Source organism: Neovison vison, chromosome 5 (assembly GCF_020171115.1).
Source record: "Neovison vison isolate M4711 chromosome 5, ASM_NN_V1, whole genome shotgun sequence".
NCBI lineage: Eukaryota > Metazoa > Chordata > Mammalia > Carnivora > Mustelidae > Neogale > Neogale vison.
The window spans coordinates 44,745,777-44,758,400 of NC_058095.1; the positions used below are offsets into that span (position 1 = coordinate 44,745,777).

A 12,624-nucleotide genomic window follows, 5' to 3' on the forward strand; every position below is an offset into this window, starting at 1 on the left:
CTAAACCTTCCTACACAGATGCTTCTAGGCCCTCAAATTGTTGAAAATATAATAGTCAAAAGAGGGTAGAGCTGTAGATTACAAGTGAAAACAACATATTAATGTCATAAATACAAAACCGCTAGATTACTGAAAGCCAGGAGTGCTCAGTGGTTTGAGTGATCACATTCTAAAATTAGTCTTCACTATTTTTTGGTTGCTCTTTCTCAGTTTTCATCTTTAAAATGTTTGCTGAATAAGATGTAACCTTTTCACATTTAAATATTAAGGTTAAGCCAGTTAAAATGAACATTAATTTCAGGGTTTCGATTCAAGAGAAAGATAAAAACATGAGGTCAGTAGAAGAGGAAGGAATTAAAATAAGCAAGATAAAATATGCCTCTTAACACTAGGGTATTGGTAACTGTCCAACACTACCTTTAGTTTTGTGCAAAAATTGCAGATTGGTTTACATTTAATCATTTTTTTTTTTTTAGATTTTTATTTATTTATTTGACAGACAGAGATCACAAGTAGGCAGAGAGAGAAAGAGAAGGGGAAGCAGGCCCCCGGCTGAGCAGAGAGCCCAATGTGGGGTTAGATCCCACGACCCTGAGATCATGACCTGAGGCATCCAAGCATCCCAGTTTACATTTAATCCTTTTTTTTTTTTTATACATTTAATCATTTTAATGACTTTTTTTTTTTTTTTTAAAGATACACACACATACTCTCTTAGACTTTTGCATCTTACTTTGCTGGAAATAGGAAAGGAAATAATTCCCATATGAAAAAGCCTGATTGAGGTGGGATGAGATGATACAGTAAGAGAGGTACTGGCAGACTAAGATAGTGTTTCAGTTCTGCCACTGACTAGCTTCATAGTACTTGTCAGATGAGATCCTGGGCCTCATTTTCTCATCCTCATAGTTGAAGGGCTGGTCTAGAAACAGCATTGTCCGATAGAGCTTTGTATGGTGATAGGAATGTCTTACGTGTGTGTTATCCAGTGTGGCAGCCACTAGCTAGCTACACATGGCTGTTGGACACTTAAAAGGTAGCTAGTACAACAGAAAGACCCGGTTTTTCCGTTTGATTTAACTGGTGTAAATTTAAATAGCCATAGGTCTGCAATGTTGGACATGGCAGATATACAAGAGCGTTTTCCATACTTAACTACTCATTAAAACAACCTCTTGGGGCTCTTGTAACCATACAAAACCTCTCTCCCGGTGATTATCATTCAGTAGGTGTATAGTGGGGCCTATAGATGCATGCCTGACAAAGTTTTTATCAGATTGCTTAGGGAGGTACTCCAGTTCTCACTTTAGTATTGATGACTTAAAATGTAATGTAGTGGAAATAAGCTCTGGACAAAGTTGGCAAACTGGCCAGGCTCTCTCTCTGCCACCTCCTGACCTCTGATCTTAAGTAAATTTTGTAACCTCTTCAGGCGTCATCTTTCTCACCTAACTCTGGATTGAGCTTCAATTCCCAGGGTTTCTGTAAGCCAATCAGATGTGATAACCAGCATACAAGAAATTGCGAGCGGCTGTAAAGTATCAAGATGTCTTCTCAAAATCCCTTTTTCTTTTCCCTTTTTCACAACTAACCTGTTACTACTTCTTATGGAATAGGTCCCATACAGTAACTCACTTAATTTAGTAATTTTTTTTTTTTTTTAAGATTTTTATGTATTCATTTGTCACAGAGAGATACACAAGCAGGCAGAGAGAGGGGGCCGGAAGCAGGCTGCCCGCTGAGCAGAGAGCCCGATGTCGGGCTCATTCCCAGGACCCTGAGATCATGACTCGAGCCGAAGGCAGAGGCCTAACCCACTGCGCCACCCAGGTGCCCCTAATTTAGTAATTTCTTGTTCCCCCCAACTAGAGTTTGTAATCTGTGTCGAGGACATGTACAGTAAATCTAACACTTTGTTGTATTTCTGTTGCTTAGCATAATGATCTGTCTGTATTGCTCAATAAATATTGGATGATATAGCCCATTGTTTTACTTTTAATTTTCAAAACTTCAGTTAGTTGGTTGCAAATAACCTCCTCCTGTACACACATGTGTTTAACCCTATTTTTAATTTTTTCATTATTAATACCCCATGGTTATTATTATCCAGTGAAAGTGTATCTTTTACACGACCAGCTCCAAATATATTTTCAAAAGATAAACACCATAGACACCTGGGTGGCTCAGTGGGTTAAGGTTAAGCCTCTGCCTTCGGCTCAGGTCATGATCTCAGGGTCCTGGGATCCAGCCCCGCATTGGGCTCTCTGCTCAGCGGGGAGCCTGCTTCCTCCTCTCTTTCTGCCTGCCTCTCTGCCTTCTCTCTCTCTCTGACAAATAAATAAATAAAATCTTAAAAAAAAAAAAAAAAAGATAAACACCAAGAGAATATCATCACCTTAGGTCAGTGTTTTTAGGTTATATCAAATCTGATTAACTTATTTTTTGCTGTGTTCACATACTAACAAATGAACTCATTTGATTGCTGAGCCTGCGTTTGCACTACAGCCCCAGCTTTAGCACGAATTCTGTTATTTATGGTAGAGAAGATAGCTAATGATGATCTTAAAGTCCCTCTCAGCTACTGCTTTTCAGACTTAATTTTGATGCGGTCATCTTTTTTTAATTAGCTCTTAGGTTCATAATTAAGGATTCATAGCTTTTTTCTGAAAAACTGAAAGCCCATTTATGTTAGTTATTTTATCAGACATCATTCCTGTTGTGGTATGTGATGTTTTCCTTATTTAGAAGAGAGGGGAAACTGATACCCAAGTAATTGTTACATCCAAAGTCATAGTGTGGAGTGATGGAACCAGAACTTGAACCCAGACAGAAATGTGTATTTCTTGTATATCCAAGAAAACCTTCCTTTTGCCCACTGTTGCTTTAAGCTATAGAATACTGTTGTGTAGAATATTGTCCTCTCCTGTCATTCCCTGGTTACTTTTCAGTTTCTTCAAGGTAGTTATTTAGTATATTACTGTTGTCAGTTTTCTCTTGATTCTATCATTGACATGAATTTATTCTTTCACATTGGTCTTGTGGAAAACAAAAACCCAGTAATCTCAAGTCCTCACCATTTACCATCCTCCTACTAGTAAGCTGGGAAAGAAGAAAAGCATTTCTCTTAAGGCCTGTGAGTTGTATCGCCATGCCAGGACTGCTTTTCATCCTGATGGTAGAATGACAAAAACCAGCAAGAGCTAAATAGCTCTCTAGCTCGTACTGAGTCCAGGTATCATAGATCCCTTAATTTCTTAGTTTTAACTTTGTGAGTTCACACATAGAACCTTCCCAAATTCAAGGGTTTAGGACACTTCATGACAAAATCCTGGGAAATTATGTGGGCTACTGAACCCTATTGGTTTGGATAATGGAGGGTTGATTAACTTAATGATGAGTTTATTCATGTTGAAATTATGCTCTTATTACTTTGTTGTATATTTATTTGTACTTGCATTTAGAATCTCAAATATTTTTTGTAAAATTTTGTTGAAGTTTTACCTTTCAACTCCTTTGTAGATTTTATAGGGTGGAAGGTTCATCAGGGTGATAATTACAGTAGGGAAATGAAATTTAACTGTGATCTGTGACTCTTCCTTACATTTTGTCACTATGAAAACCTTTTTATTTTTTCACTATAGAAGTACTACACATTTGCTGTTTAAAAAAAGAAAATGAAAACCATAGAAAAGTTAAAATCATCCTCTTATTCCATTGTCAGCCTGTTAATAGCTTAGCTGCTCCTTCTAGGATCTTCCTAAATGCATATGTGAACATAGATACATTAGTCTGTGCGTATACAGCATACGTTGTTTCTTTTAATAGAAAGTGAGTCATGCCATTTCTATTTTGCGATTTATTTTTTGCCCTCAGTATCTTGCCTGTTACTAATCATTACCCTACTGGTGGTTAGATGGCCTCCAGTTTCTCACTATTAAGTTATTGCTTTAAGAAACATCTTTCCATATAGATTTTTGTGTCCTGTGAGTATTTCTGAAGGACAGATTTGAAAAAGTAGAATTACATGTTCAAAAGGCATACTCCTTTTTTTTTTTTTTTTTAAAGATTTCACAAACAATGTCAGATTGCATTCCAAAAAGATGGCATAAGTTTTCCTTCCTATCAATATCTGGGCTATTTCACACTTATATTTGATCATACATACATATCATACAAGATATGCCAGATATCATCAATCTCTCCATCTTTATCAGCTTAATGAATTTTAGGAAGGTAATTTGTGCTTTGTAGAAATTGACCTTTGTTTTTATAAAAATAATAAATGTACTTAATAGTACAATGTTTTGGGGTTTGTTTGGTTTTTTTTTTTTTTAAGATTTTTATTTATTTATTTGACAGAGATCAGAAGTAGGCAGAGAGGCAGGCGGGGGCGGGGCGGGGGGAAGCAGGCTCCCTGCTGAGCAGAGAGCCCGATGCGGGGCTCTATCCCAGGACCCTGGGATCGCGACCTGAGCCAAAGGCAGGGGCTTAACCCACTGAGCCACCCAGGCGCCCGATAGTACAATGTTTAACAATGGTAAAAGTGCCCCCCAAACAGGATCCTTTGCAGCAGTCTCTTTCTCTTCCCTATACATCCCTCATAAAACAAGTACTTATAATTCTTGCAGTTTTTTCACCTAGAATATATCTCTATAATTCTAAATATTAGGCATACATCACTCAGCATATGAATCCTAGGAATTTTGACTTTCTCTGTGGTCCATATATGCCCATACCATATATACGCAAATATTAGGTGAGGTTTTTTCTCCTCCAATCATCCCATCATCATCTACTCAAGATCTTAAATAGTCACCTAACATGATTTTTCACTTTTATTTTGAAGAGCAAAGTGTTCAAAAAGGCACATTGCTTGAAATAGTTTTATTTGATCCTTATTACCTATGCTTATAGAAGGTAGCTGACAGAAAAATAATTAAGGAAAAAAAGAGAAAGGTTGAAATTAAACATAGATCTAAGATTATTTTCTTGACTCATATTGCTAGTATTCATTTTAGTTGTATGACCTTGGACAAGTTGCTTAGCCTATTTAAGCCTCTGCTTCCTCATCTATAAAATGGGAGTAAAAATAATTGTGAGGATTTAAATACATTACCATAGGGCGCCTGGGTGGCTCAATGGGTTAAGCTGCTGCCTTCGGCTCAGGTCATGATCTCAGGGTCCTGGGATCGAGTCCCACGTCGGGCTCTCTTCTCAGCAGGGGTCCTGCTTCCCTTCCTCTCTCTCTGCCTGCCTCTCTGCCTACTTGTGATCTCTCTCTGTCAAATAAATAAATAAAATCTTTTAAAAAAATAAATAAATACATTACCATACATTAAGTGCTTAGAATGTGCCTAGCACATACTGAGCATCCTACAAATATTAGTTATATTAATCATAAGAGACCTTTTACAAATCACTAGCAAAAATAGTCCAGTAAGACACTATTATGGGATTTATGAAAAAAACTCCCATAGAGCAAAATGTGTTTCTGAACCAAATTAGATGAAAATGTAGACGACTTACTCTAGGAAACTGTTAGGTGATACAAAAAGTGAATCTAATAATGATAGGTAAAGTGTTTCAGAAAATGGGAAAACCAATGTTTCTAAGATAGTAATACTTAAATATGTGTGTGTAGACTTAACAGTTTTGGAGAACAGTGGCAGCAGCCTGATCCTATTTTCCCATCCACCTTTCTGTAAACCTTTAAAGCCAACAGAGAGTGCATATCCATCACACATCAGGTTTCAGCATTATTAAGAAACAGGTTACCACGACCTTCAGATTACCTCTAAATAGAGATATAAATCAGATTCCAAGAACTTCTTCCCAATCCTGTGGACATGAAGAGGAAGAGAGAGAAGGCTTAACAGGTTCACTGATAGAATTTAGGGCCATGCAAGACTTCGATGTAGCCCAGAATATCACGTCCAAAAGAGAATCCGCCACTGAGGTCCAAAGTATTGAACACAGCTTTGAAATTTGGTAGTTTGCCCCTTTAGCCACAGCTAGGGGCTTGAAAGTTAGCAGTGCCCAGAATCGGTAACTTCAGTTACAAGCAGTACTTTATAGGGAAGGGGTGGACACATGGCAGTGAAGAGAAAGAGGGAAGAGGAGAAATTAATACTCTTTCAGAAAAAGAAAGAGAAAGTCAACTTAGGATTGTTCTTGAACCAGGAACTTGACCGTGAAATGAATGGCAATAGGAATGAATGGACTACATGTAGACAGAATACATAGGAATGATTACTGCAAGAAAAAATGTGAATCAGAACATCTCAACTGGCGAAAATCTTCCCCTTCACCACCCAAAAAACATAAGGCAGAAGAAAATTGACACAACACTCAAAATGAAATAAAATGTCCTCAAACCATTGTTTGGGGGGACGCCTGGGTGGCGCAGTTGGTTAAACGACTGCCTCCGGCTCAGGGCGTGATCCTGGAGTCCCGGGATCGAGTCCCACATCAGGCTCCCAGCTCCATGGGGAGTCTGCTTCTCCCTCTGACCTTCTCCTCGCTCATGCTCTCTCTCACTGTCTCTCTCTCTCAAATAAATAAAATAAAAAAAAAAAAAAAAAAAAAAAAACATTGTTTGGGGATATGGGGAAAAAAAGAAAACCTTGAGTCAGAAATCTAAAACTAAGAACAGAAACAGCAAGAAACAGGGAAAAGATCAGAGTATATTAAACTCAGAAAAACAGGGGGCACCTGGGTGGCTCAGTGGGTTAAGCCTCTGCCTTCGGCTCGGGTCATGATCTCAGGGTTCTGGGATCGGATCCCACGTCAGGCTCTCTGCTCAGCAGAGAGCCTACTTCCCCCTTTCTCTCTGCCTGCCTGTCTGCCTACTTGTGACTTCTCTCTCTGTGTGTCAAACAAATAAATAAAAATCTTTAAAAAAAAAAAATCAGAAAAACACGTATCAGAACTGAAGACTAAGTTGTAAGGTTCATACCAAACAGATTAAAATGCAGATGTAATAAATGACATGGAAGAGCAGCAGGAGGACGGTCAAGAGAATGAAAATGAGATTATTTTTTAGTTGACATTTTAAGTGGAAGATGGGTCCAAAAAGTCTAATGTGTAGTTGTTGCCTCTCAAGAAGGAAGAATAGTAAAGCCATAATATCCAAGAAAGCTTTCTGGAAATGAAGATCTGAATCTCTATATCAGAAGTTCATACCAGAAGGTAAACTGCAGGATACATTCCAGTAAAGCTGTAGGACTTTAAAGATACCGAAAAATTCTCCAGGCTTCCAGGTGAAAGATGAAGTACATTAAAAAAAGGCCGGGGAAGTGGACTGGTACTCGATTTCTCAAAAGCAACATACAAAGCAAGACAATAGTGGAGTAGCATAAGGAAAGAAAATGCTAAGCAAAGATTTTTTATATCCGCTCAGCTGTTTTTCAAGGGTTAAGACAATAGAAAAGGCTTTAAACATGCCAAGAATTCAGGGAATACTGCACTCACTAGCCCTTCCTGAGGAAACCGTATGGGAAATTTTCTGCAAAAAAGATGGATAGTGATTGCATGTGTATTTGCACTAAGGTTAAAATTAGGAATAGGGACATAAGTAGAATAGTACATAAATGTTACAGGTTCTGACAAAGTAGAAAGGGCAGCTAAAAAATGTGGGAGGGGAAAGGAAAAGAACTAAGACTAATAATTATAGATTAGTTATCACAAGGGACTCATGTGAAACTAAAAGCAAAGATTAGCTAAGGAAAATGATATATGGAAACAAAAGATTTAAAGGTGAGCTTTAGAAAAAAAAAAATACAAACCTTTAGAAACACTGAAATGGGGGCGCCTGGGTGGCTCAGCGGGTTGAGCCGCTGCCTTCGGCTCGGGTCATGATCTCGGGATCCTGGGATCGAGTCCCGCATCGGGCTCTCTGCTCTGCAGGGAGCCTGCTTCCTCCTCTCTCTCTCTCTGCCTGCCTCTCTGCCTACTTGTAATCTCTCTCTGTCAAATGAATAAATAAAATCTTTAAAAAAATTAAAAAAAACACTGAAATGTTTAAAAGGCCAAAGAAAACCATCATAGAGAATCATGATGCCCACGGTAATTATAACAAAATAATATGACAGAATTGAAGTCAAACCTATCAGTCACATCAGTGAGGATTCTCTCACCAATAAAAAGATTTTCAGATTGGCTCAAAAATCAAAATCCAATAAACTATTATTATATGTCAATTATATTTCAATAAAAATAAAAGAAGGAACAAAATCAGAATCCAACTTTAATATAAGAGGCCCTTAAAACGGTTAAAAAGACGGACAAAGATCAACAAAGCAAATAGAAATAATATGAAAGCAGGATTGGCAATGCTGAAACCAAAGTACTAAATCTTGGTTTGCTGAGGTGGCTTAGCCTGAACAACTTCATCTTGGACCTAATCTGGTTACTTTATTACAGTAAAAGTAATAGTAATAATATTAATTAATAAATCCCAACTCAGAAATGAAAAAAGAACCACAAAGTAAACCAAAAGAAAAAAAAAACCAACAACAACACAGAAAACTAAAGATAAAATTAGAAATATATGAGTTAACAGAAAATCTATACACCAAATTGATGAATCAGTCCTGGACCTTTAGGGGGAAATCCATAAAACTGGTAAGCTACTCGCTAGTTTAATCAAGGAGGAAGAGAAAGCCCAAAATATACAAAATAAATGACAAAGGAAAAAGAACTTGATACAGAAGAAATGGAGAAATTCATACGCAACCATTTTACACACTTAGACAAATAAATTTGAAAACTTAGATGAAATGGATTCTTAGGAAAATACAGTTTAAGAAAACCTCATTAGAGATTTTTTTAAAAACTTGGAATGCCAGGGTGACTCAGTTAAGTGTACAATTCTCAATCTCAGTTAAGTGTACAGGTCTTGATCTCAGGGTCGTGAGTTCAGGACCCACTTTGGGCTCCACGCTGGGCATGGATCCTGCCTAAAATTCTCTCTCTGCCTCACGCCCCTCCCCTACCCTCTGTGTACACATGCTCAGTCTCCGTCTCAAAAAATCAAAATTTTTTTAAATTATTTTCAACTTAATGGAAGAAACGTTTATCAAGGAGCTAGCCCACAAAACACCAAACCTATGTGATTTCACAAAGGAATTCTGTAAAACCTTTAGAGGCCATACATTCCAAACACTACATCAATTACTTCACAACATAGAAAATGCAGGAAAACTTTCAATTTTCTTTTTTACAGACTTTCCAATTTATTTATTTATTTATTTATTTGACAGAGAGATCACAAGTAGGTAGAGAGGCCCGGGGGGGGGGGGCAAGCCCCCTGCTGAGCAGAGAGCCCGATGTGGGGCTCAATCCCAGGAGATCACAACCCGAGCCAAAGGCAGAGGCCGAACCCACCAAGCCACCCAGGCGCCCCAGACTTTCCAATTTTTATGAAGCAAGAGTAATGGCAATTTCTAAACCTGTTAAAGATGGTACGAAAAGTATACAGAATATTAGAGATCTATTTATGAATATCAGTGCAGTATCCTAAATATTGTGCAATCTTTAACACTACGTCAAGAAATATATCATGGGGCGCCTGGGTGGCTCAGTGGGTTAAAGCCTCTGCCTTCGGCTCAGGTCGTGGTCCCAGGGTCCTGGGATCGAGCCCCGCATTGGGCTCTCTGCTCAGCGGGGAGCCTGCTTCCTCTCCCCCTCTCTCTCTGCCTGCCTCTCCACCTGCTTGTCATCTCTGCCTGTTAAATAAATAAATATATATATACACACACACACACATATATATATATATATATATATATATATATATATATATCATGATGAAGTGAGGTTTATAGTAGGAATACAAGGATGATTCAGTATTTGGAATACTTGATACAGTTCACCATATTAATGGATCTAAGGAGAAAAATCATTCTCTTTATAGTTGCTGAAAAAGTCTGTGGGAAAATTCAGCACCTACTCCTTTAAGAAAATGGGAATGGATAGATCCTTAACATGATTTTCATAAGTACACATGCACACATATATGCATACATTCACCTAAATCCTAAGGCCAGCATCTTAAGATAAACACTAAAATCAGAAACAAAGTAAGGATATGCATTGTCTCTGGTATATAACATTGTACTACAGATACGAAAAAGTGCAGCTAGGAAAGAGAAAACAATTGTAGGCAAAGTAATGGGAAAAGAAATAAAAGTCTCTTTGCAGATGACATGATAGTTCATCTGGAAAGCCCCAGAAAAGCAATGACAAAACTATTTCAAAGTAATTTAGCAAGATTGAAGGTTATAAAATAAATCTTCATGTACTCAGTAACCAGTTACACAATACAATGAGAGAAAATTCCTTTTATAAAGCAAAAAAAAAAAAGTTCCTAAGAATTTGGTTTTAACAATGAAAATCTACATAAAGCAAACTATAAAACATTTCTTAAAGACACAGTATACAATTGGGGAAACATTCCTTGTTTTTGGTTAAGACCTCAACCTCATGAGGTCACTTTCTTCCTGATTTAATAAATTTAATGAGATCCTAATAATATCAATGATTTTTTTAAAGGTTTTTATTTATTTATTTGAGAGAGAATGAGTGAGAGAGAACATGAGAGAGGAAAAGGTCAGAGGGAGAAGCAGACACCCCAAGGAGCTGGGAGCCCGATGCGGGACTCGATCCTGGAAGTCCAGGATCATGACCTGAGCCAAAGGCAGCTGCTCAACCAACAGAACCACCCAGGCGCCCAATATCAACGATTTTTGGTGTAGAACTAAACTAGTTAATACTAGAGTTCATTTGGAAAAATAAACATGCAAGAATATCAAAACATTAAGTGGGGAGATCTCTGAGTGGAGTATAGCCCTACCAAATACCGAAATATATTAGGAAGCCTCTATAATTTGAAAAGCAAGATACTGGCACATGAGTAGACCAGTAAAACACTGTTAAGTCCAGATATGGACACAGCTACATATGGAAACCTAGTGCTTTATTGAAGTGGTATTTCAAATCACTAAAACAAAAGGGACATTTTTTTCCCAAAGATTTTATTCATTTATTTTGACAGAGATCACAAGTAGGCAGAGAGGCAGGCAGAGAGAGAAGGGGAATCAGGCTCCCTGCTGAGCAGAGAGCGGGATGCGGGGCTCCATCCCAGGACCCTGAGGATCATGACCTGAGCTGAAGGCAGAGGCTTTAACCCACTGAGCCACCAAGGCGCCCCCAAAAGGGACATTTTAATAACATGGCAGCATTAGACAGCTACTTAGGAAAAGATGACGTAGGTCAGTTCTTCACACCATGCATAAGAAGAAACTCCCAAGTGGATCAGAGATCTACATATTAAAAAATGTACAGACAGCAAAATATCGGCGAACTTTTTTCTATACAGTGGTTATAAGGAAAAGTTTTCAGTGAGTCAAAATCAAGTTATAATAAAGAAATACTGATAAATTTTTACTACTTTTAAAATATTAATTACATGACAACTTTATAAGCAAAATCAAAACTTCCTATATATTACAAAGTTCCTAAATACACAGAACTTTGGGGAAAAAAAAAAACTCAGAGTCCTGGGATCGAGTCCCGCATCGGGTTCTCTGCCCCGCAGGGAGCCTGCTTCTCCCTCTCTCTCTCTTCCTGCCTCTCTGCCTACTTGTGACCTCTCTCTGTCAAATAAATAAATAAAATCTTTAAATTTAAAAAAAAAAAAAAAAAAAAAACCTAAGAGACTAAAAACCCTAAAGAAAAAAGAACAAAAGAACACACATTGTGGGGCGCCTGGGTGGCTCAGTGGGTTAAAGCCTCTGCCTTCGGCTCAGGTCATGATCCCAGGGTCCTGGGATCAAGCCCCGCATTGGGCTCTCCGCTCAGCAGGAAGTCTGCTTCCCTCTCTCCCTCTGCCTGCCTCTCTGCCTACTTGTGATATCTGTCTGTCAAATAAATAAATAAAATTAAAAAAAAAAAGAACACACATTGCATCAATATACAAAAAATAAAAAATGGCTCTGTGTAAAACAATAGTGAGCACATGTTGGTTTTTAATACCATTCCTCACTGAAAAGAATGAGAGCTCCTTGGAGAAATGGTTGAACAATGTAGATAGAAAATGATCCTGGGATATCTTGATATGCCAGAAAGTAAGTCAACACTTAATAGGTAATGATGGGAGCATGTCACAGGGATGTAGCAGCCAGTTTGAGGGAATCCAAGTAGCTGAATATGGGGTGATTTGAGCCCCAAAATAATTGAGGACAGTGATGGATTATAAACCATTGGGGTGAAAAAGAGGTGTGAATTCATACTGATAATAAAAGTAGATAGGTAGGCAAATACATGAGGATGGTGGAAGAATTTTGTGCTGACTGGTAAAAGAGTACTAGAATTAAAAAACTATTTTGTAGCCATCATAGTAATGTTTGGTTTGGCAGGAGTTACTGGATGCTAACTTTAGGGGTGGGGTGGAGTGAGATTTCAATGAGAAACAATATTTGCACATTTTAAAATATGTCTGCAAGATTTCTCATTAGTTGTAAAGAGAAATATAGTAAGTGTACAGTGGAAAACTGGAAAGCATCTTGAAATAATGATTAAAATTAACACCAGCAGAGAGGGCCGCATAGTTATCTTATGCCTCTG

At 38.0% G+C, this 12,624-nt stretch overlaps 1 protein-coding gene across 8 annotated transcripts in view; it reads left to right on the forward strand.

Moving 5' to 3' along the window:
* The window catches only part of MBTD1 (mbt domain containing 1), a 67,238-nt gene that overhangs the window by 3,051 nt on the left and 51,563 nt on the right, over window positions 1-12,624 (forward strand). The window lies entirely within an intron of this gene.